Raw genomic sequence first — 26,816 nt, forward strand, 5'->3', positions numbered from 1 at the left:
TTTTTTAAAGTATTAAAAAGTTTAGTCTCTCAGGAACTCTCTTAAAAATGATTTCTTCCTTATTTTGGATAGGCACCTATTTGTTTCTATGGGAGCGAGAATTACTAATCCAAACTGTGTTAATTATAAAGAAACTCTTCTCCAAAATTGTTTCTTCTCAGTACTATTGTATTTTATCATCTTTGTGTAAATACTTCTAATTCTGCTTGTGTTATAAAAGTCTATTTAAGATATAGTAAATGAAGGACAGATGTTTAAAACATGGGTCCACAATGAAGTTGTAAATGCTGCTAGCACAGTAAATTCTGTGATTAATTTTAGTTTGTTTATGTAATACGTGTATTTACACAGCTGGAAAAGCATCAAAAATAACTGTCTCTATGCCAATATTAATTCAAAATCAGTATTAATAAGCAGCATAGGTACATTTATATCGAAGTACACAAAGGTTAAGTACAAATGCTTAAGATTAGAAATGAATCATTCAAATATATCAAGAATCAATTTCTCTTTAATTAATTACAACATATTGAAATAATTCACAAACTGTATACTGCCTCACTTTCTGGTTCTGACTAAAAAACACACCTTCCTTCTGACAGATGTAAGGTTCTAAACATGTTTGTACATCTAGACAGAAACCTTCTTAGTTGATCCCTCAGTTCCTTGTCTAAGATATTCAGGGAAATAGGTATTGAAACCTTTGTATGAAACTCTGCATTTTAACTTCATGTGTTAAGAAAAAAAAAGAGCAAAAATTATTTTTAAATCGCCAATGAATTTCAAAGGGGACATCTCAAAATAGGGAATCTGCACATCGTATTTATGATTAAAGAGCAATGTCCATTTTTCCTACTTATCTATAAAATAGCTCCATCAATATCTTAAGCAGAACAAATGAGGCAAGACAGGCTAGTTACACCTAATATCCATCTTTTCTTTTTTTTTTTTTTTTTTTTTTTTTGACACAGTCTTGGTCTGTTGCCCAGGCTGGGGTGCAGCAGTGGGATCTTGGCTCACTGCAACCTCAGCCTCCTGGGTTCAAGAGATTCTCCTTCCCTAGTCTCCCAAGTAGTTGAGATGACAGGTGTGTGCCACCACACCCAGCTAATTTTTGTATTTTTAGTAGAGATGGGGTTTCACCATGTTGGCCAGACTGGTCTTGAACTCCCAACCTCAGGCGATCCACCCACCTCAGCTTCTCAAAGTACTGGGATTATAGGTGTGAGCCACTGTACCCAACCTCATCTTTTCTTTTTCCTTGGCAACAGATTCCTGGTTTTTCAGAGTAGTAATATAGCCAGCTAAAAGGTCATGAGGTAGCTATTTAATTAAAAGCTGGCTAATAAAATGTAACCAGAGGGGGGACATTTTGAATTGCTGCTTAAGGAAGGTACTTGCCTAGGAAGTATATGCATATGTCTGTCACTCACATCCACTTCTTTCCTGCTGCCTAGAAATTAGACATGACAGCTAGAGTGATAGCAGCCACAATGAACCATATGTGTCACCAAAGATGGAAGCCACAGGCTAGGCTGGCGGAGCAGAAAAAGAGAGAGATACTAGGTCCCTGAGCTCTGTGGAACAGTCTCATAATCCCTGATTGCCTACTTCTGGCTACTATTCTTAGCAAACTAACGCAGGGACAGAAAACCAAATACTGTATGTTCTCACTTATAAGTGGGAGCTAAATGATAAGAAGGAAACAACAGACAGTGGGGTCTACCTTAGGGTGGAGGGTGGAGGGTGGGAGGAGGGAGAAGAGCAGAAAAAATAACTACTGGGTACTGGGCTTAATCTCTGGGGGATGAAATAATCTGTACAAGAAACCACCATGACACGAGTTTACCTATGTAACCAACCTTCACATGTACTCCCGAATCTAAAATAAAAGTTTAATAAAACACACAAACAAAAAACAAATTTGTTAACAAAATCAGGTATAGATTAAAAAGCAACTGACATAAATTAAAGGTTTTTGACAAAAAAAGAGAAATAAACTTCCAGTTTTTTCTACAATTATTTAGTTTCTTTACTTCCATCCAAATGCAATTCCTAAATAATATAAGGCACATATCCAGCATATGAAAAATTAAGCTGATATCCATGGTCTGATGCCTCATGAGAGTGACCCTAACACTTTCTAATAGGAGAATCTGTCAACCCATTTTGATCCATTTGGACACCAAAACTCACCCTGAAACAAATCTTTCTTAGCTATTACTGAACACCTGAGTGGTCTTCTTATCATAAGACATAAAGTAAAGATACAACATTGCTCTGGATTAAAGGGTAACAGATTTCCTGGTTGCCTAGCAAGGATCTTCCAATACCCTGGTTTTAAAGAGCTAGTCTAAGGGAAGAACTAACAAATTTTCATATGGCCAAGCAGTTTCCAAGGAGCAGAGACTCCCAGCTCCTTTTCCTTTGAAGTGCACTACTACTGAAATTTCTCTTTTAATGAAGTGGAACAACTGTGAGAGCAAAAGACACCAAACACCAAAAGGAAGGAACGGAGAACCAAAATCAGGCTCTAGATGATGAAGCTTTTAGAGAGTTATGGTTCCAAAATAGTGGATAACTGAGGATGGAAGTTTCGCTAAACCAGAAGGGTGTCACTTCGGGGTGAGCAAGACCTATTCCAGCAGTAATAATAAAACACACATCAATTAATAACCATGCACTGGAACGGATGGAAATAGCTTCCAGGAATGACACAGTGGCAGGTACAGAATAACAGCAATATGAAAGATGAGATTAATTTGGGGGGTCTGAGATTACTGTACTTATACAAGGAAATGTAAAGTACCCATCTTTACCCTGAAACGGGCCCCTCCTATGTCTTCTATTTTTATAAATCATACCAGCATTTAGCCAATTAGCCAGGTCAGACAACATGAGATGTTCTGTTGCTACTCCTTCTCTGTGTTTCCCAAATCTGTTTGGTTTATGCTCTTTTTACATCTTTCAAGTTTCCTTTGTCTTGCAATCCTCTGCCTCTGTCTTAAGTTCATGTTCTCATTTGGTCTCACTCGGTTGTACCATGCCATCTTTTGGCTAGATTCTCAACATCACTTCATCATTTTCCACACCGAAAGAAGAACTCCTCTTCAGTGAAAGATCCTTCTCTACAAACGAGGACACTGAGGCCCAGAGAAGTTAACTAATTTATTACAGTTCACACAGTTACTAGATGGTGGAGGCACGCTCAGAGCTCTGGATCTCTAAATTCAGAGCCCACCATTTTAACCACTTATCAAACTATGAAGCGCCCCTCAGATAAACCATTTAAGTAGAAAATAAGGGTATCCTGAAAACTGGTGTTCGAACCTGCCACATACTCCTTAACTGTGTCTTAAATATCATATTTTCTCAATTCCATGAAGCCAACTTCAACTTACTGAGATGGGAAGAAGAAATTCTACATCATTTTAATGAGAATCATGTTGTATGTATTTTTTGTGACTTGGTTTTTTCATCCAAAATTGTGTTTTGGGGATTCTGCAGGCTCATGAGTGTAGCTGGGGCGCATTCATTTTTATTATTATATTAATTCCACTGTATAAAATATTTTCCAACTTATCAGTTCTGTTCTCTGTTGGGTTGTTTCCAGATTTGTTTGTTTCCCTACTACGTATACTACCACTATTAAAAAATTGCATACCTATTTCCTGAGGCACACAAGCAAAAATTTCTATAGGATACATACCTAGGGGTAGAATTGCTGCAGGAAAATATGTTTATGTTCGGTTTCAATTTATCAATACAGCTGTACCAATTTGCATCGCCATTAGCAGTGAATGAGAGTTCCTGTTGCTTCACATCCACACCAAGATTTGTTATTTTCAGACTTTTATACTTTTGCCAACATGGTAGGTATGAAATGAAATGATACAACACTCTTTCTTTTTCTAAGAGAGACAGAGAGTCTCATTCTGTCAATTAGGCTACAGTGCAGTGGAGTGACCATAGTTCACTGCAACTGTCAACTCCGGGGCTCAAGGGATCCTTCTGTCTCAGCCTTCCAAAGCACTGGGATTATAAGCATGAGCCACTGTGCCCAACCCTCATCGCTCTAGTTTTAATTTTGTTATTTAATTATTAATGAGGTTCAGCATGTTTCATATGTTTATTGACTATTTGGATTTTCTCTTTTTGAAATTCCTATTTTTATATTTACCAAATTTACTTTTCTTACTGATTCATGGTATCTTTAACAAATTCTATATACTAAACCAAGTTTGGGTCTTTCTTATTTTTTAGTGTCCTTTGATGAACACAGTTTTGATTTTTCATTTTAATGTTGCTGAATTAATTTTTTTCTTTATTATTTGCTCTATTTCTGGTCTTGGTAAAGAAAGTCTTAGCTGATAATAAAAATATTTATTTTCTAAATATTTTAAAGTATTGGCTGTCATAGTTAAGTCCTTCATCTATACAGAATTTGATTCTGCTTATGGAATGAGGTGAGTAGTAACAATCTGCACTTTCCATGTGGATAACCCCCTGTAGTAGTGGCAGCTTGGACTCAAGGCTTACGGGAACCTCAACAAGAGTAAGTGTTAGATTGCTTGATGATATCTGCCATGGATGGAAGCATAAAACCGAAGTTACTGCATAGCATTACAGATGGAGAGAGAAGGGAAGTAGAGTGGTTAAGGGAAAAGAAAATTGAGTTGACAAATTCACTCCACTCACATTTTTATGACTTTTTACATAGTTTATGTAACTCTACATAGTCACGCTGTCATCACTTTTCCCTGTACAGTATGAGACAGATATTCAATAGTTTACTTAAGCTGGTCTATATTCCTTATAAACTCTTTACTTACATGCCAACACAGCTTATTAAAATATTCAGGAAAATATTACTGCCACCCTATATAATGATTAATAATTTTTATGTGATAATTCAGTGGCTCTCAAACTAAACTCCCACATAGTTGCACAAGCTCAATACAGGTGTTCTGCCACTATAATCATATTAAATTCTTTTCTCAGTTTTCAAAAACAACTAAATTAAACTTATAAAATTTTCTTAAATAACACTCTCATAACTTTTTTCTTAAATGACTTGTACCTACCACTGATTATTTCTATAGAGTTTGGTATGGGTTAACATATTAGGTATTTATTTCTTTACATTTTCATATATTGCAATTAAGATAACCAAGCTTTAGAACTATTCTGGCAAGGCCAAAAACACTTGGCTTTTCACTCTGGGATCTTCACCCACCCTTAACTTCACCTTGATTTTTCTGTGTATAAAATGCATATTCTTGTTTCAAAGCATTTGAAGGAGCAAGGTGAAAAGACGCAATAGGTCTTAAAATGCTTTTAAAATGCAAAACATTTTACAACAGGAGTTATAATTTATAAGAACCTTAAATTATATCTTACAAATAATGGGGCTAGAACAGTCATGAAAAAGTCAACAGATAATTTCTAAAGGTTATTTTTTCCATAGCTTTTATTTCTTCTATGCCAAATCTTGAAAAAAGGTTCTATTAACTAGATTAAAAATAGAATTTGTTTTGAATATCATTTTCTGTCTCACATAATTCCTAACAGAGTTCCTGAAAAGCAGAGCAAGGCAAAGGTAAAAAGCTAACAGAATAACTATATACAAATAACTTAAAACATCTATTTTTATAATGATGTGTTCTAAAAATTCATGCCATCATAGTGTAATATTACTAATGAAAAAGTCTATTAGAGTCTAACTGAAATCAGAAAGCATGAAAATCTGACCTGCCTCAAAACACATTCCAGAGTATAGCATGGATTTATTTGGAAGAACATGTTTTCATAAGTATTGTTGCTGTTGTTGTATAAAGAAACCCTGGTAGAGTTACAAAAGTGAGAAAAATATAAAATGACATGAGAATAATATATTAAAATTAATTAATATTTGTAAATATCAACAGACTCTTGTCTTCCTTGTAGGAACAGAGTTGCTGCTCTCTGGTTTGGACATCTGGTAAATCTGAAAGCCTTATGAATTGCTGCACTACTTCTCAAACTTTTAGACATGTATAGGAGTAGGAAAGTAAAATTACTTATTTTAAAAGAGAGTCATATACTATAGTGTAAAGTTTTAAGAATCAGAAGGTAGGGCTGGGCGTGGTGGCTCATGCCTGTAATGCTAGCACTTTGGGAGGCCAAGGCAGGTGGATCACAAAGTCAGGAGTATGAGACCAGCCTGGCCAACATGGTGAAACCCAATCTCTACTAAAGATACAAAAAATTAGCCGGGTGTGGTGGTGCACCTGTAATCCCAGCTACTCAGGAGGCTGAGGCATGAGAATCTCTTGAACCCGGGAGACAGAGGTTGCAGTGAGTCAAGATCGCACCATTGCACTCCAGCCTGGGGGACAGGGCAAGACTCCATCTCAAAAAAAAAAAAAAAAAAAAAAAAAAAAAAAACAGAAGATATTTGATTTCTTACCTCCCTTACTTTCCAACCTACATAATCATAAGTATTGTTATTTAACCTTCCTGAATTTCCATTTCCTTACCTTTAAAATAGGGATAATAATAGCCATCACATAGAATTATTATAAGGATTAAATAAAACTTTTTGTTGTTGTTGTTGTTGAGATGGAGTCTTGCCCTGTTGCCCAGGCTGGTCTCGTACTCCTGACCTCATGATCCACCTGCCTCAGCCTCCCAAAGTGCTAGGATTACAGGTGTGAGCCATCGCGCCTGGCCCTACCTTCTATTAAAACTTTGGTGCAATGGTGCAATCTCAGCTCACTGCAACCTCCTCCTCCAGGGTTCAAAGGATACTCCTGCCTCAGCCTCCCAAGTAGCTGGGATTATAGGCGCCTACCACCACATCCAGCTACTTTTTGTATTTTTAGTAGGGACGAGGTTTCACCATATTGGTCAGGCTGGTCTCGAACTCCTGACTTCGTGATCCGCCCGCCTCAGCCTCCCAAAGTGCTGAGATTAGAGGCATGAGCCACCGTGCCGGTGGAAACTATTATCATATATACAAATGTCCGTGACATGTTGACGAAGTTACCATTAATTATAAAATGAGAGGGTAAATGACTTTAGGGAAATTATGAAAGATGCTAATTGCAGTTTTACATTTTATAACACATGTTTTTCTTGCTTCCAGGCATTTACTGTTTCTGTTACAACTGGAAAGATTTTCTTCAAAATGCACACACAAAAGAGTTTTCTAACATAATTGGGCAACAGACAGAAGACAGAAGATAAGGAAAAGTTGAAATTTTTTTTAAAAAATCAGTTAACAACTTGGTGTAACAGAAACTTGCTGAGATGCAACTGACATTTATGAACAAGATAAAAAAGAAAAATAAAAACTAGGAAAGGAGGGAGCTGGGAAGAAGAAGGATCAAGAAAGGAAGAGTGTAACCAGGAAGGGAAGCAGGAGGGGAGAAGGGAAACACAGAGGGGAGTGATAGCATGCATGGCTCCTGGCTGGGTGGGTGGGCTGTCTGAAAGGTCATCCTACCTCGGCCTGTTTGTTGAACTGCTCTAAATGTTAGAAATGAGTGGCCTTACAGAAGGCCAATGTACAATTGGCCATCTGTGTGTTCTACATGCCTTATGGTATTTCTAAACCAGTATTTGATCTCAGGTATGCTCTAATACCATCAATTAATACCACTGACAATACACAACTAATAAACAGAAACATATGTGACACAAAAAATATTTTACTAAAATACAACCAAAATTTTAAAATTGATTCTCTACCTCTGCAATTCATAGTAGCAGCTTGGACTATTAACAATGAAATCATGTTAGCACAAATATCACATTTCCTTTTAACTAGAAGGAACATACACTATGGGAACAGCTTCAAACTGACCACAAAACCAGCTCCCCAAGTTAAGAACACATGGTTTCAGGAGACATATTTTAAACTCACATTGTGCTTTGCAAGCTGTACCAATCAACTTTATATTGCAACGGCTAAAGGAAAAAAAGCATTCTAAATTGTCTGTTTCTACCAATAATAATTTAAAATAATTACATGTGAGGTATTAATGAATAACTCAAAAGGCTACATGCATTGTATCTTGGCTCATTTAAAACAAACAACAACGAAAAAACTCTACACATTCAAAGAACTGCGAATGACTTCAGTAGAACGTTGTGTCCTAGGTCACCATGCTTTCTTTCTCTATTATTGTCAAGATCAATTTGCCAAAAACCCTCTGACAATAAACACAGATATAAATTTCAAGGTTAGTAAGCTAAACTACTACTGGGAATAATGATACATTAATTTACTGATGAAGTTAAAATTGGTATAGACAGAAGTAGAAAGACAGAGGCTCTTAAGAAAAATGTATTTTATATGGAGAAAAAGCAAATATCCACCTGAGGAATATATAAAACCATAACTGAATTATGTTTCAACCATATAATGTGCAGCAATAATCATCTTTACATTAAAGCAGGAAAATAAATATGATTAAAAATGAGGAATACAAATAACCTATTTAAGACTTTTAAGACAATACAAATACTGATGCATAATACTCCACATAATAGGAGAACAATCTGCTTATCAACTGTAAGGTGTAATTTAATGTTAAATGTTCTGGGGTAGGGCTATAAAACAAAATGAAGTACGGCAGAATTGTTACCAAAGACATACCAATGTGTCAACAAAGGGCAGAGTGATTCAAGGAGCAAAAAGTCCTATATTATCTTGAAGCAAAATTGTTTGCCTTGAGTTAAAGAGGAAAACAGAACAAAATATTTCATGGTGGGTAAACGCATAACAAAAATTAAAATTTCAAATGATGTCTTTTTATAAACTTTCACATGTGAACTCCCCGACACGTACACAAACCATGTTTATGAAGTGTATCTCTTCAGAGCAGATTAAACTATCCTCATAAATCATTCCAGGTAACCAACTAGTATATAAATACCAAGTTTGAGACCAGCCTGGCCAACATAGTGAAACTCCATCTCTACTAAAAATACAAAAATTAGCTGGGCATGGTGGCACGCACCTGTAGTCCCAGCTACTCATGAGGCTGAAGCAGGAGAATCGCTTGAACCTGGGAGAAGCAGGTTGTATTGAGCCGAGATTATGCCACTGCACTCCAGCCTGGGCGACAGAGCAAGACTCCATCTCAAAAAAAAAAAAAAAAAAAAAAAAAAAAAAAAAGATGGACTTTGACCAGAACCGAGTTTAAATCATGACCTTATCACTCATTAGCTATGTGAGGTTATCATGTTACTTTACATTTTGGGGTCTCAGTTTCTTTATCCTGAAAAGAAGAAATAAAAATAAGTCATCCAATGGTCTATTAGAAGGATTAATAAAATATACATATACATATATACACACATACAGGCACCCGTTGTAAATGGAGGTGGTTATTCATGCATCATTTCTCAATCACACAGATTATATTATTAGGTCTGGCTTAACATAAGTAACATACACAGCCCCTTGTCTACAGTAATTTCTAGAATCATGCCAAGCTAAATCCAACACCACCACCCTAACATGTTCCAATACTTAAATCTCATTAAACAAGAAACATCAACTTTATTCCATAGAGATAAAAATGTTAATGCAATACAACCTGCAAGGTAACCTAAAGATTTAAATTCGTGGCACAAGAATACAAGATAAAAATGAGTTCACAAAAAAAGTGAGAAGGGGGAGAACGATTCAATAAAAGTGCTCAAGTATTGGTCAAAAAAATCCTTGTGGACTACAGTATTAACAGTTAAATTAAGATATAAAAATAAAGAAAAATATTTTTTCCTATTTCTAGGTTTTAAAAAGACTTTCTAAGTTTCAAAAGATATTGAGAAAATATCAGTTAGCTTTAATAAAAATATTTCAAAACATACTTATGTTTCAAAACACATAAAACAAAATTAAAAAGTAACCAAAATCTTAGGAAAGCAGTTGCAACTAATAGATATTTAAAAAATCAAGATCCTTTAGTTTTTTTTTTTTCAAATAAAGGAACATTCTAAACCAGAAAGGAGAATAGAGCTGCTGAAAAAAAAGAATAAGTATATAAATAAATTATAAGTAACAGAAAAGGTAATAACTCAAATTCACTAGTAATTAAAAATAAGTAAATTAAACATCACTTTCCTCTATCATATTGGCAAAGATGTAAAAATTACACATTCTTTGCAGGCAAGACATTTAAAAAGTGGGTAATACTTATTTAAAGGGAAAGGTATTAATCCAATCGAAAATTACCACAAAAGGATAACCAGGCTTTTTTATTGATGGAGAACCATGAAGATCACTTTGATTCTGATATGAGGGAGGAGGAAACAGGAAGGTACAGAAATCACAGGCTGAGGCTGAGAATAACCTTCAGCTATATGTTCAAAAATTCTTTCATTGCTTATATACTGTTAGTAGGAATGTAAATTAGTTCAGCCACTATGGAAGCAGTTTGAAGATTTCTCAAAGAACGTAAAACAGAACTACCATTCGACCCAGTGAATCCCATTGCTGGGCATAGATCTAAAAGAAACAGTTCTAACCAAAGAGACACATAAACTCATATGTTCATCACAGCACTATTCACAATAGCAAAGACATAGGGTCGACCTAGGTGACTATCAACAGTGGATGGATAAAGAAAATGTGGTACATATACACCATGGAATACTACACTGCCATAAAAAAAAAGAATGAAATCGTCGTTTGCAGCAACTTAGATGCAGCTGGAAGCCATTATCCTAAGTGAATTAATACAGGAACAGAAAACCAAATACTGTGTATTCTCACTTATTAAGTAGCAGCTAAACGTTGGGAACTCATGGACATCCAGATAGCAACAACAGAAACTGCAGACTACTAGAGGTGGAGGGAGGGAAGGCAGGAAGAGCTAAAAACTACCTAGTGGGTACTATGCTCACTACTTGGGTGATGGGATCATTTGTATTCCAAACCTCAGCATCACGCAATATACCTATGTAACAAACCTGTACATGTACTCACTGAATTTAAAAGAGAAGTTGAAATTATAAAACAACAACAACAATAAAAACCTCTTTCATCTAAGTATACAAGCAAATTTTACCAGAGACCTTAATATTAATAAGAATGGATGGAGCCAAAGAGCCCCAATTTCTTTGGGAGTGGTGGGAATAGAAATAGAGAAGCAAAAACTTACTAGAATCTAACAGGTACAAAACAAACTTGTTTTGCCCCCCTCTACATCTTCGATTATTTAAATTTTTAAAATAATCTCAGATGAAAGCAAATATAACATGGAAAAGCCCATTGGATTCTTTCATTTTTGTTTTAAACAAAGTTTTTCTAGGTGTAAATTAGAATAATCATCTTTAAACAAAATTATAAAACAAAATATAGCCATATATATCCTACTGAAATACAGATATTCTATATTCTAATCTTAGACATAATCTAAGCATGAAACTTGGAGCTTCTATCTTTTGCTCCAGGACTATGCACCATGTTCTATTGCATGAATGTTTGTGTGGCAGAATGTGATTGTACCATGAGACAGAATAGGGCAATTCAGGAGAGCCAGAAAGGGTATCTGTCATTAGAAAAAAAAAGTTACTTGAAGTGGGAGAGTACTCCATCTCACTTGATGGTAAATTACTACCTTTAACTTTCAGGAATTAAGAAGTAATGCAAAGGAGTCTAATACAAGACAACACACAGAGACACAACAAATTAAACTTTAAATGCAGTATGAAGAACAAAAACAGAGCAATTACACTCAGACAAGAAAAGCTGCATTAAAATACTGGCCTTATGTAAATGACAAGTTAATGGGTGCAGCACACCAACACGGCACATGTATACATATGTAACAAACCTGCACGTTATGCACATGTACCCTAGAGCTTAAAGTATAAAAAAAAATACTGGCCTTATAATTACCTAATACTAATTTTTATCCAAATCTTAACTAGCTACCTGAAAAGCTGAGGTTTGGCGGGTTACGTTACCTGTGGATGCCACAACTGCCCATTGATAAAATGGAAGTACTGAAGAAAAGCTTTCAAGTGCCACTTCCATAATTAATTTACCCTTCTCCTCTCAGGCTCTATGAATTATATGCCCTTCACTGTTACAGAAAAATTTTGGTTGGCAAGACAACTTCTGGCCGGGCGCGGTGGCTCATGCTTGTAATCCCAGCACTTTGGGAGGCCGAGGCGGGCGGATCACGAGGTCAGGAGATCGAGACCACGGTGAAACCCCATCTCTACTAAAAATACAAAAAAATTAGCCGGGCGTGGTGGCGGGCGCCTGTAGTCCCAGCTACTCGGAGAGGCTGAGGCAGGAGAATGGCGTGAACCCAGGAGGCGGAGCTTGCAGTGAGCCAAGATTGCGCCACTGCACTCCAGCCTGGGTGACAGAGTGAGACTCCGTCTCAAAAAAAAAAAAAAAAGAAAAGAAAACTTCTAACAATAATAAAATAAGACTTGATTGTTCTGGTAAAATCCTTTATGCCTCATTCCAACCACAAAGTTCTTTGAGCTTTTCTTGGTGCTGCTGATAGTGTTTTTGCTTATGTTTGTTATTGTTATAATCTTTCCATACTGAGGCAAGCTTGGGTTTCCCTCCTCACTGGCTAACAGGAACTTGGTATATTTCTATGTCCATACCAAAGAAACTTCCACCATCCCAATCATATAATATTTATATTATTTGATATGCCAGTGAGATCTATAAAATCCATACCTATAACTCTTTGCTAAGGCACTTTCTCCACTTCTTTCTCTCTCTTTCTTTTTTTTTTTGATATGGAGTCTTGCTCTGTCACCAGGCTGGAGTGCAGTGGTGTGATCTTGGCTCACTGCAAACTCCACCTCCTGGATTCAAGCAATTCTCCTGCTCAGCTTCCCCACTCCACATATTTTTTAACACTGGGTAGTTATATGGGCAAACTATATTGAAAAAAATGTTCCAAATTGAATTATGGTCCATTCCAAGCAATTAAGATTACCAAATTTTCCTATGAAAATACCAATCTTGTTTTCATTCCTAAGACAGATACAATTCAAGGTTAAACAAACAGAAGAGTCATATTCAATGTCTGGAAGATGTTTATAAGGTTTAAATTGTAGTAGAAACTGCTGGTAGAGCACACTAAAGTAAAAATAATTAAATTAAGAAAACGGTAAGTCACTCCAAATTGTTCATGAAGCTTTACACTTGTCCCTGATATATAAAATATTTCATATACAATGTAAGTACTTTTATGTATGATGGGCAAATAAAATACAATTAAAGGCAAAATAAATTTTATTTTTATTGAATATCAGAGCTAAAAGAAACAGCTGCTATTTCACAACTACTTTTTTTAAATGTCAACTTCCTTCTCTTTCAACATTTCTATTTTGAGGGGCAAATTCTTCTTCTGCCTGAAATGGAATATCACCTTTCAGGTTTGAAAATTTTCAGACCATGATTTTCTATTAATTCCTTAAAACCCAAACTATCTCTGCTCCAGTAAATGAAATTTGAAGGTTTACTAGTAATATTGGGAGCAATTTCACTCTGCAATTCTCCCGGCTACATGAGGATGGACCTATTCTCTCCTGAAGCTCTCTCTGGGCCTTTTGGAAGGCATGACACTATCTTTAGTTTGCTAGGGCATCACTTAATTTACCACAGCAGTTAACATGGCCACAGCAACTAGCTGATTTTTTTGACAGACTTCACCAAATTAATTACATAAACAGCATTTTTGGAATATGTATCCTGAATTTTTATTTGCTAACCAATATCATTTTGACTCTTGTTACTCAAATAAACTTATGAGTTCAGCAAATATCTATTTGCATGGATACACACACACACACACACACACACACACACAAAACACTGTGATTGGTCCTAGAAAAAGAAACAAAATAATTTTTAATTATTATTATCACCAAAATGTGTACCATCTACTTGAGACGCTTTCCTTCAATCTAATTAATCAAAATCGTAAAATATTTTAAAGTGAAAGGGGTATAAAGAAAATTATGTTTAAAATAAGTATGATAAAGTTTTTGTTTACTTCAAATTCTGGGACACTTGTTATATGCTAGGTCTTGGGGAAGCATAAAAAAATTAAATTTAAAAATCTGGCCATAAACAGATTACAGTCTCAGGCAGAAACAAAAACATAAAACACTCTATTACCAAGCTTTGCAAAGTACTGGGACAGAGATTTATACAGGAGGCCAAATCACAGAGTATGAGATTAGACCAGCAGGACTTTCTCCACTGAGGCTAGAAGGCAAAGATTGGGAAAAGGGTTTTCAAGATAGAACAGCATAAATGATACAAGAAAAAAGCAATGCAATGTGGATTGTTTTGAGAAATAGAAGATGTTGAATACTGCCAGCAAATAAAATGGAGACAAAGGGGAATATTCTCATGGATGGGCAAGAGAGATACAGACGACAGCCCAGAAGGAATGGCAAAAGATTAATATAGAACAAAAGTAGAAGGTATATGAACAACAGACTCATAGTAAAGCCTGGTCTTCATCTATAAGCAGTAGAAAGACAGGGATGGGAGGGTTTTAGATTAAAAGCAATGGGTTCATCAGGGTGGAAGATTGACCCCTCTAAAAGTAATGCAGCAGGCTGGGCGCAGTGGCTCACACCTGTAATCCCAGCACTTTGGGAGGCCGAGGCGGGCAGATCACCTGAGGTCAGGAGTTTGAGACCAGCCTGACCAACATGGAAAAACCCCATATTTACTAAAAATACAAAATTAGCCGGGAGTGGTGGCACATGTCTGTAATCCCAGCTACTCAGGAGGCTAAGGCAGGAGAATCGCTTGAACTCAGGAGACAAGAGGTTGCAGTGAGCTGAGATCGCGCCATTGCACTCCAGCCTGGGCAACAAGATTGAAACTCCATCTCAAAAAAAAACAAAAAAAAGAGTAGTGTAGCAGACAGACTACTAGCAGACCAAATATGACTCTAGGGCAGTGAGATCCATGAGGAGGCTAATATTAATATTTCAAGCTAAATTCATTCACATTGCTTCAATAGATAACACATAATACAAAAGGTGCCATTTTCATTTTGTATAATATACCTGCATATAAAATATTATTTATAAACATGATAACCAATCTCAGGATGGACAACAGAGCCAAAAATAATACTGACAAGGCATTTCAAGTTTTAAAACACTCAACCAGTCTTCAAACAAAATACATCCTAATGTAGACATTATCAACCAGTGTCGCAATTTTGCATTTCTTCTTGATTGAAAGGAAAACTTTCTTTAATTTCTTCTTATTGTAGTTCTTTATTTGCTTGCCTTGTTTTCTGCCCAAATTTCAACAAGGTACTTCAGAAACAAGACACCAGAAGGAATAAAAACAAAACCAATAAAAAAGGGTAAGAAAGCAATTATCATACTAGTATTTGTGCAAAATATAAAGCAAAAAATAAAAGATACTGAATAAAAATCTGAAATTACAATCTTGATCATGAGATATTACTCAAAGGCAAGAGCAAATAAAAATTGATTGATGAACTTAGCCAGATAGATTCTATAACTGGGAAATGCCCATTCTAGATCAATCATGGTTGTATTTTCAAAATAAAGATATTGTCAAAAATCTAAATCAAACCCACTAATAAAATGGAAATGGTAGGCAGAATTTGAAGAAGTACAAAGATTCAGATGATAAAACAAGCATTAAATGAATGTTAAAATAGAGTTTAAGATATCAATTAGATTAGCCTTAAGGTATTTCTGAAGTAATAAAATTAATTTTGAAACATTCTGCATCATTTGAAAAGTTATATACGCACTCAACAAAAGTGATACTGCACAACTCTTGGTCTCATTTTAAGATTCTGACTTTACATTTAAACGTATTCTACCTGTTGTTTTAGATCTGATTTATCCTATTTTAGAATGGGCTGATTTCTGTATTTCAGCCCTAACACAAAATCTGTGCCAGAGTATTAGCTTTTCCTCATATCTCTACTGGTGTCCAGTTACAGCTCTACAGCAGCATCAATCTCATTTTTGTTTTTAACTTAAATATGTAGTACAGAAAACCCTTTGGACCTATAATCACCATCTATAACCTAACTTAATAATTCTAAATATCATGCTAATGCTGACAGTTCTACATTCTGAAAAGCAATCAAGGAAATTTTCATTATGTCAGTAGATAGCTTTCCACTAGGTAAGGCCACACTTCCAGTGAAACAACATAATTTACTCTCTAGTCCATGTGTAGTAGATATAAACATACAAGTATATATATTTCATGAGCTAGAACTAGAAAATACATAGAAAACAATTCTTTCTGTCTCCTTCAGTGCCAGTGCTTTTAATGATAATCTGGAATATGAAAAACCATAATGAAAATGAACATGCTACAGCACCGTGAACATACACAGAAACATATTTAAAGTGCTACCTGTGATGACAGGAAAAAACGAACTATTAATGCGTAGGAGGAGATGTTAATTTTAGTTTGAGATTGAGTAAGGGAGTCGCAGTTTTTAAGAATCCAATAGCAAATGACCTGGATAAGCAGAGAACTTCTCCTCAGTGCTTGCCTTTGGCACCGTGGATTAGGAAGACTGTTCTCACTTCTCACCGCCCCAGGTTCTCTCTAATCCCAAAGGTACTATTTCACTTCAGTGCACTGGCAAATGGAGGCTGGCTTCTTTTTTAAAAAGACCCCATGTTACCCCAATTCCCAGCTTCCACATTTTGACACTGACTACTGCATCTTCGTAAGTTCATCTGAATATTTCCCTTACAATCCATGTCTAGACCACTCACTACGATCAACTTAACTGACGCTAATGTTTTAATACCGACGTAAAAGTGAATAGGACTTTACCAACTGGAAGACCTCGAGTTTGACAGAATGAAGAGACAGAAACTTACTGATAGGACACGATATGAAATTGGTGCTTGAGAGCTGTTCCTACCACACGCAGGAAACGTCTTGTGAATGTACCCGGCATTCTCAACAGCAGTACACAAAACGGCTCTGCCACCAAGAACATTCTTACCCAGCAGGCAGCCCTCCTCATTAGCTTTGACATGCCACACAGCCCTTTGCTTACCCATGCAGTGCAGCCAACAGGGAGACAGTATACGAGTAACAGCGAGACCGAACTGGCTAGTTACTTACCTTCTCACTTATGGCAGGCTTGCTTGTTTAACTTTTTGTTTCCTCTCTTGTCATAGCTCAGCGCCAAATGGTTATGAATCAGCAGAAGTCTGAACCTGACAGTTAAAAAGAATACATTTTCAGAAAAAAATTGGAAATTAACATTCCCTCCAATGCAGTCTTTCTTTCCTTGCCCTCTGTGTGCATGTTACTCTCCCGTTTTCTCTCTATGCAAGGCAGCTACGTAGTGGTCTATAAATATTGACCCTGACACTTGCTCAGTGCTTTACTTGCTCATGGCACAGGTCTGTGTTACTGAACACCGTGGTAATGCTCCGGCAAAGTTCTCAGCTGCTCAGACAAAGCTGTGGATTGGCTCACTACCCGGCAACCCTGTGCTTGCCTGGAAATACCATTCTGCTGCCAGCTTTACAGATGCTATGGGCCTTTCCTGAGGCCCAAATCAGGCACAGAAAGGCAATTACAAAGTTTGTCTGAAGAAATACAGCTTTCCTCAGGCAGGTGGAGAAAAGTGGGGCTAGGTGGAGTCAAAGACAAGAAAGGAAATACTGCCTTTGTTTTGGCCAAACAACACAATCTCAAACCCTTTGTAAAAGTCATATCTAAATGTCAGTCAATCAAGCTTTATAAAACTTATGACATATTATGAATCCAAATGACACAGGAAAGCAGTTTTGTAATTTTTTTTAATATTGCTTCTCAACTCAATGAGAAAGGCTGCAGTGATTAAGTAATTGGTCACAAAAAATATGTCAATGTAAGTTCATTTAGAGAATGATAGAAATGTATAGAAAAGTATAATATTAATCAGATACATCATATATTTAGTGAAAGATGCTAAAATATAACCTAAAATTATAACTCAACATAATATTTACAGTTTAAATATAAACTTCTATATTTATAATTATGACAAATTGAAAATTTAATTTTTAGATTAAGGATAGAATCCAAGCCATGACACTACAGTACATGGTTTGCAGGTGACATAAACAAGGTACACAGTATCTCCATATACCACCTATAAGGTCCACAGTATAAATGAGTAGAAAATAAATCAGCCCGTATTTTTTATTTCTTGTCAAAGATAATCATTTGTTTGCTTTACTAAAATTTTCTCTTGATTAAATCAAAGGTAAAGGAAACTTTTGGGAGACTCTGGTCACTTACTCATCTTACGGATAAGAAAATCAACCCCCAGGCTGGTTACTTTGCCCAGGGTCACATGGCAACTTTGTGACAGAGCAAAACTAGAAACCTTGCCTGATTACTTACAGTAATGTGTTCCTTCTATTAGAACGGTGGTTCTCAGAATCATCTTTAGGCTCATCTTCATATGAAAGCTTACTAAAATCTTACCAGTAAATGCAAATATTACAGCCAGAAAAATAATCAGCATAGAAGAAAAATAACTTTTTACAGTGTAACTGACCAAAAAAAAGTTACACATAAGAATTAACTTTCAAACTATTTGAAATCCACCTTTCCTTGCTTAATGCAAAAATTAATATTTATCTAATGAATTAACTTATTGTCGACACAGGTATATAACTAGGTGTTGAACAGGCAAAGATAAAACATAGTTCCTACTCTTAAAGACCTTCCAGGTCTAATTCCAGAAAAACAAAATAGAAGTTAAATGTAAAACAACGTAGCAAAAAGACTAGAGGAGGACACCATGGGAGAAGGGAAAATGAGCATCTGAGCCAACATCAAGTGGGGGTAGAAGGGGTAATTCCTCACTCCAGACTTCTGGATCCTAAAGAATGGGCAGAAGGTAGTGAGGCAAAGAAGGGAAGAATAACACAATCAAGACAAAGGCGGGAAAGAGCACAACACATACTTACAACTTCAAATAGATCTTTCTTGCTGGAGCTTAGAGTGTAAGACAGAAAGTAGTTAAAACAAAACCAACCAGAAGGAATAAGGTGATGAGGGATTTTACAAGCCAGGTTGACAAACTTGGGTTTTATAGAGTAGGATAGGCTACCAGGTTTTAACTGCCTTTATTTACAGACTCTTAAAAGAATTTTGAAAAATTATGTAACCATTTACACATTACCAAATTGACATATACAAATTTTCACCTGTGGTAAAATATGTACTTGCAAATAATTTAATTTCTACCCTATTGGAAATACTGACATTTTAAAACAAAACACATCAGCTATTTTAAATATACTCAATAGCATCTAAATCTACAATAATTTAATATAATCACTATCTAAGTAACACACAGAGATGCTTCTTTTGGCAGCTGAAATTTACATTGCTATTTATTTTCTTGATCTTTATTTCCATCTCGCTGTCTCATAGAATTTTTACATATTTTTATAATTAAGTCCTCAGTTGTTCACCCTGTCATACTTTTTTTTTTTTTTTTTGAGATGGAGTCTTGCTCTGTCACCCAGGCTGGAGTGCAGTGACACTAATTGGCTCACTACGACCTCCGCCTCCTGGATTCAGGCAATTCTCCTGCCTAGGCCTCCCAAGTAGCTAGGACTACAGGCGTGTGCCACCACACCTAATTTTTGTATTTTTAGTAGAGATGAGTGTTTTGCCATGTTGGCCAGGCTGGTCTCAAACTCCTGACTTTAGGTAATCTGCTCACCTCAGCCTCCCAAAGTGCTGGGATTACAGGCGTGAGCCACTGCACCTGGCCACCCTGTCATACTGCAATACAAATTTAATGCATTAGTTGAATTTTTAATGTTAAATTTTCTATGACTCCAGGATAATGCACCATAATAACATTTGGGATGGATAAGGGTAAGAGAAAGAGTAAGGTAAGAGAAAGAGTGTTGTGAATAAAGCACTATTCTTAGCCAGATCAATATTAATAGAGTTTATGTGGAAGTGGAGAATGTAGACACTGATTCCATTAAAATTACCCATTCAACTGCCAAGGGAAAGAAACCAGTCTGAAAAGGCTACATACTGGACTGGGCACCAGTGGCTCACATCTGTAAACCTAGCACTTTAGGAAGCCAAGGCAGAAGGATTTCTTGAGGCCAGAAGTTCGAAACCAGCCTGGGAAACACAGCAAGGCCTTGTCTCTACAAAAAAATTAAAAAATAAAATAAAAAACTTAAATTAGGCAGGTGTGGTGGCACACACCAGTAGTCCCAGCTGAGGTGAGAGGATCCCTTGAGCTCAGGGATTCGAGGCTACAGTGAGCTATGACTGTGCCCTGGACTCCAGCCTGGATGGCAGAACAAGACCCCATCTCTTTAGGGGGGGAAAAAAAGAATACATACTGTATGATTCTAACTATATGGCATTCTGGAAAAGGCAACACAATAGACAGTGTAAAGACTGGTGGTTGTAAGGAGATGACAGTGAAACACGGGATTTTTAGGGCAGTGAAACTACTCTGTATGATGCTATAATTGCAGATGAATGATATTAGGCATTTGGCAAAGCCCACAGAACTGTAAAACACAGAGTGAGCCTTAATGTAAAAAGTCTCTTCCTCTGTCTTCTTGACGCATGTGGTCTAGAGGGAGTAGAAGTATTATTTATCAAGGACTGTCCAAAAGGGGCTTTGGAAATATTATCTCTAACACTAAAAACAACACTAGCAGATGGTTATGTTTTTGCCTTTTTTTAAAAATGAGGCTTAGTGTTACTAAGTGGCTTGTCTGAAGTCACGTGACTAATAAACTCTAGAACTGAGATTGAGCCCAAATCTGTCTGGCTGGACTACAGTACCACATAAAGCCTTTATATTAGTCACCGAAGATGTATAGGCCCATGCCCAGGCAAGGTAGTGGATTAAACAGTGCACTCACAAACTCAGGACGGATTTGCTGTATCCTGCATTTCTCTCAAGGAACTGCCTGAATTTTAATATTGAGTATTGAGGGGTAGCAGAAAGACAGGACTAACAAATTAAGCAGTGGATGAAATTAAAGTAACTGATACACCTTACTAAAGAGAACTTAAAGGTTTTTTTTGATCTTCAATTTGAACAATGGGCAAGGAATACATGAAGAGTCAAGCGGGGCTCTTCTCTGAGTGGCTGGGTCTCTGCCAAGGCAAGGTTTTGGAAGGAAGGGGCAACTTTGGAACAGGGAGCTGGGAAGAGCAGATGGATTTAGTTTGGGACATGATGAACTTTAGATATCTGTGTTGTACTGAAGTATGTTCAATGGGCATTTAAATATACTAGTCTAGAATACCCGAGAGATGAAGACTGCATCAATTCAGTAAGCAGCTGTGTTCTTGGTTTCCTGGTTCAAACCTTGTCACCATATAGTCTATTCTCAGCACAGAAGTAACCGAAGTCACTTAAAAACCTCACTCAGATTACATTCATCTTCTAATCAAAGCCCTGTACTGCTTCCCCATTTTACTCAGAGTAAAAGCTAAAAGTCCTTTTAATGGTCCATATAGCCTAGCCCCACTTTATTCTCTCATCTTGTCTCTGACAGCATGGACTAGGCCCCACTTGTCCTCCTATCATTCCTTAAATGTCCCTGACCAGTTTACCCTTGGTATCCTTCTATTTGCTGTATGTTCTTGCAGAGAGCTGCATGGCTAACTGTTCACATTCAAGTCCCTGTTCAAAGTGCACCTTCTCAGCAAAGCCTACCACTCTCATACTATTTAAAATTGCAAACTTCCTTGTTATTTGTTATTGCTTGTGTCTTCCCCATAGAATATAGTTCAATAATAGCATAGATTTCAAGTCCCTAAACTGAGCCTTCTACATAATGAATGCACAATAAATATTTGTTAGATAAATTACTAAAATAAACATTTATGAGCAACACGCCAATAAAGGTGGCTCCCAAGGTCATGAGATCTCTCAGAAGTAGCATGTATAATGAGAAGTAAACAAAAATCAACATTTACAAAGTAGGTCATGGAAGACAAGGGCATAAAGACTGAAAAACAATTATGAGGTCAGTAGAAGGAGAATGAAAAAGGGCTGAATGAGGACAGAGTCAAGGACTGAGGGGTCAACAATGTCGAATGGCATGGAAAGATTAAACATGAAAGAGACTGAAAAAGGCCATTACATACAACATTCAGAAAGTATTGTGATACTAAAAACCACTGAAATGCACAATTTAAAAAGGCAAATTTTATGGCATATAAATTCTATTTCAAAAAAGCAGTTATTACAAAAGAAAAAGCACTGGCAGCTGAGCTGTTTTCACTGAAGGTGGGAGGTAAGCAAGGAAAGTGAGACAGGAATAAAGTCACTCTTTCAAAAAGTTTGGCCACGAAGAAAAGAAAAAGGATGGGGTAATGCTTTAAAACAACAAACAATACCTAATGTTAAATGACGAGTTGATGGGTACAGCACACCAACATGGCACATGTATACATATGTAACTAACCTGCACGTTGTGCACATGTACCCTAAAACTTAAATAATAATAAAAAAAACAACAACAACAACAAAACCTCATTCCAGTGTAGAGGTTGAGTACTCTGAAGTCAAGCAGCCACGTGTTTTCTTCTTTCTCCAGTTACACTGTAAGTTACATATGTGCCTTAGTTTCCTCATCAATGAAATGGATTTAATGTTAGTACCTGCATCACTGGGAATCAATAATTCATTTTATTGTTGAATAGTATTTCATTGCATGGGTATGCCAGGTTTTATTTATGCATTCATCAGCTAATGAACATTTGGGTTGGTTTCCACTTTTGGGCCATTATGAATAATGCTGCTATAAACAAGTTTTTGCTTCAACTTATATTTTCTTTTTCTTTTTTGAGACGGACAGAGTCTCACTCTGTTGCCCAGGCTGGAGTGCAGTGGCATGATTTCAGCTCACTGCAGCCTCCGCCTCCCACGTTCAAGCGATTCTCCTGCCTCAGGCCTCCCAAGTAGCTGGGATACAGGCGCCTGCCACCATGCCTGGCTAATTTTCGCATTTTTAGTAGAGATGAGGTTTCACCATATTGGCCAGGCTGGTCTTGAACTCCTGACCTAGTGATCCACCCACCCTGGCCTCCCAAAGTGCTGGGATTATAGGCGTGAGCCACCAAGCCCGGCCCCAACTTATATTTTCATTACTCTTGAGTAAATACCAAGTAGTAAAACTGCTAATATGCTAATTTTATGTTTAACATAGTAAAGAACTGTCCAACAGTTTCCCAAAGTAGAATTTCACTGTGGCTTTAATCTGCATTTTCCTAGTGATAAATAATGTTGGGCATCTTTTCATGTGCTTATTAGCCATTTGGCTATTTACTTTTGACTTTTAGTAAATATAATTTCAGAAAACACTATGACCAAATAAAGCTTAAAATATGTTTTTGAGGGCCCAAGAAAGTTGTACCTGGCATAAACAGAGCCACTTACTTGTTAACTGAATAAATAAACTAATAAATAAATGAATGATTAAGGAATAAGAAATATTTTATTTATTAGTATATTGTTTCAGTTTTTAAAATGAATTTGATTTCCCATACAATTTCAATAAAACTTTTAGTAAGGAGAAGCAGCTTTGGGAAAAAAATACAATTGCAAAGAAAATGTGCTAATCCTCTGTTCATTATTATGATAAATACCTATAATGGTACTTTTAGCTTGGTAATAATAAAATACTCTATCAGATCAATGTTAGGCAACTGAAATTGTAATCTTGTTACATTAATGCTTTAATTTAATGCTTCCTTGAAATTAGGTGTTAAAAAAGCAAGAAGCTAAGTAGTGAATGATTTTGTTTGTTTGTTTGTTTTAGACGGAGTCTCGCTCTGTCACCAGGCTGGAGTGCAGTAGCGCGATCTCAGCTCACTGCAACCTCCACCTCCTGGATTCAAGCGAGTCTCTTGCCTCAGCCTCCCGAGGAGCTGGGACTATAGGCACGCACCACCACGCCCAGCTAATTTTTGTATTTTTAGTAGAGACGGGGTTTCACCATGTTGGCCAGGATGGTCTCGATTTCTTCACCTCGTGATCCACCAGCCTCGGCCTCCCAAAGTGCTGGGATTACAGGCGTGAGCCATCACACCTGGCCGTGAATGATTTTAAAATATGTTGTTGACAAACTTAGTCAGTTGTGAATACTACAAATTTATGTAATGAGACATTCTTCAGGGGCAAATGGGTACAAGCAAAATATTAATAATCCAACCTAGTCCTCGTTTTTCACCTGAGGGAACAGGTGACGCTCAGTGTAAATGAATGAGGAGAAAGAAAATTGACTCTACAATGTGCCTAGTTAGAAGTAAACTACGAACTGTTTTTATCCTTTTTTTTCCCCCAAAAAAGGGGCTTTTTTCATACTTTAGGGACCTACTATTAGGCATATCACATACAGACTCACTTACCTTTAACTCTAAGGTTCTTTGTTCTCAAGTAATAAATAATTTGGGCTCCCAGGACCCCACAGGAAAATCATACATAAGTCTACCAACCTTACTGCTGCCACTTTATTGTAATACATACCTATTATAAGAAGTATTGGCTGCTCAATTAATAAATAGGTCATTTGTTCTTTTCAACTGAAATAATGTTGTATATAAGTTGTAAAGATGGAATAAACTAAATCCAGAAACCATAGCAAAGAATGCGCCTTTTTAAACTTTTATATGACATCACAGAAACCAAATGGCAAACTAAACTAAAGCACTTTATCATTTATCAACAGAAATTGTTCTTAAATTCATAGTGCATAAAATACACATAACCATAACCAATAATAAAACAACTATGTTTAATAAAATAAGGTAATAATGAAGAATGAAAAGCATCCAGAATATCAAGTTATTTTTGTTATAGTTGTTGCTAATTGAACCTATATTAAAACTTCACTGATTTCTCATCATGTTTAATAGTAATAGCTGGGTTTCCAGCTGTATTATCAGTATTTCAATTTCTTTTTCTCCTAGAGCTAAATGTATATTTATATGACATGAAGGACAATATCAAAAGTGTTATTTAACATAATAAATATTTGCAATATAATTTCAAGCATTTTCTACTTTTTAAAAAGGCTGCAGTTCTTAAAATCATCATATATCTGTAAGTACAGATTTCTTAAAGGTAAGGAATTAATCCTCACTAAATCAAAAATTTCTACAATTACTCCAAATGGAAATTAGATTAGGTCTACGTGACAAGAAACTGGATAAGAACATTTAATTCCATTAATCTCTGGATGATTCTAATATCCAGATGATAAATCATTATCTGACATTTTAAAAACTGTTTTCTTTCATTATAAAGGTGTAGCTGAATTCTCAATGTTTCTTTTTTAGAAATGACTCATTAGAGGATATTTTCTTTCATACAGATACCCATAATTAACAATATGCCATTAATTTTATGAAATAGTTATTTCTAGAAAAAAAAACTGCCATATATTTGGTTAGGCAGTGCAACCGGAATCATAAGAATAAAAAGTATCTTTCGAGGGGGGTCAAAAAGGTGGTCCTGAAACCATCCATGCCAGAGAGATTTATGTCAGCTAAAAGGAAAGAAGCAAAGATTGGTGGATTCCCTAAGACAAGCTAAACTCATACGTTAGAATGGAAAGGTGAAAATCCCAGGAAGAAGGGACTCAGCAAAAACCAACTCAATGGTCTCAATGGGAGAGGAGAATATTTGTTTACCAAGTTTAAACTGACTTTCACTGTTTATTAATTATATGGCAGTAGCTCAGAAAATATCACTGAATGATTAAATTTAGGCAGTGAAAACAGGAATGTGGATTAAGTCTGAAAATTCATTAAAAAAACAAAAACACTGGTCTATTTTACAGCTCCATGATAAATACACTTTCATATGGAAGATTTAAATTGCAAAGCTCAGGAATATCATTATTCATTTATATATATATATATTTTTTTTTTTTTTTTTTTTTTTTTTTTTTTTTGAGACAGAGTCTGGCTCTGTCACCCAGGCTGGAGTGCAGTGGTGCAATCTTGGTTCACTGCAAGCTCTGCCTCCTGGGTTCACGCCATTCTCCTGCCTCAGCCTCCCGAGTAGCTGGGACTACAGGCGCCCGCCACCACGCCCGGCTAATTTTTTGTATTTTTAGTAGAGACGGGGTTTCACCGTGTTAGCCAGGATGGTCTCAATCCCCTGACCTCGTGATCTGCCCGCCTTGGCCTCCCAAAGTGCTGGGGTTACAGGCGTGAGCCACTGCGCCCAGACCATTTTATATTTTTAATCAAAATATATTTTCTAAAAAGAGGAAATAGTAAGAAAACAATAAAACAAACTAATCTTTGTAAAAAATGAATGAAACATCCATTAATCTTGTTTGGCTCACATATAAAATGTGGTTGTTTCTACTTGCTGTTCTGATTGACAAGGCCTGAAATTTTCTTGAAATGTGGTGTCAACAATAACTAAAGAGTAATGAAAAAGAAAAGACTAAAAATGAAAAATCTCACTTCCATACTTTGGTAGATCTGAATATTGTCACGTAAAATACATTGTCAAGACCTGATTAAATTAGACTTTAAGATGGATGGAAGCAATTCTTTTGGCTTTGGAAAACTTTACTTTCATGAGATTACTTTTGGAGTGGGTGAAAACTGACAGGAATGTACTCTGAGTTTTGTTTTGTTTTGTTTTCCATCCTCTAATTTACTTCAGTCTAGTATGAGTCCTAGATTGAGCAAGAACAGAGCTGCAACTGAGCTGAGGAAAGATAGTAAAAGTAGAAAACATAAGAATAAAGAAAATCCTTAAACTTTTTTTCATGACCCA

The 26,816-nt window shown here is 36.3% G+C and overlaps 1 protein-coding gene across 6 annotated transcripts in view; it reads right to left on the reverse strand.

Moving 5' to 3' along the window:
* BMPR1B (bone morphogenetic protein receptor type 1B) overlaps positions 1 to 26,816 on the reverse strand; it is a 398,805-nt gene that overhangs the window by 143,084 nt on the left and 228,905 nt on the right. For 3 of the 6 annotated variants that reach the window (XM_055296979.2, XM_055296981.2, XM_055296980.2), the window contains one exon: positions 17,135 to 17,229. The gene's annotated coding sequence lies outside the window, so the exon portion shown is untranslated. The other 3 variants (XM_055296986.2, XM_055296985.2, XM_055296984.2) reach the window with 2 other exon arrangements.

Source organism: Symphalangus syndactylus, chromosome 10 (assembly GCF_028878055.3).
Source record: "Symphalangus syndactylus isolate Jambi chromosome 10, NHGRI_mSymSyn1-v2.1_pri, whole genome shotgun sequence".
In the NCBI taxonomy this organism is placed as follows: domain Eukaryota; kingdom Metazoa; phylum Chordata; class Mammalia; order Primates; family Hylobatidae; genus Symphalangus; species Symphalangus syndactylus.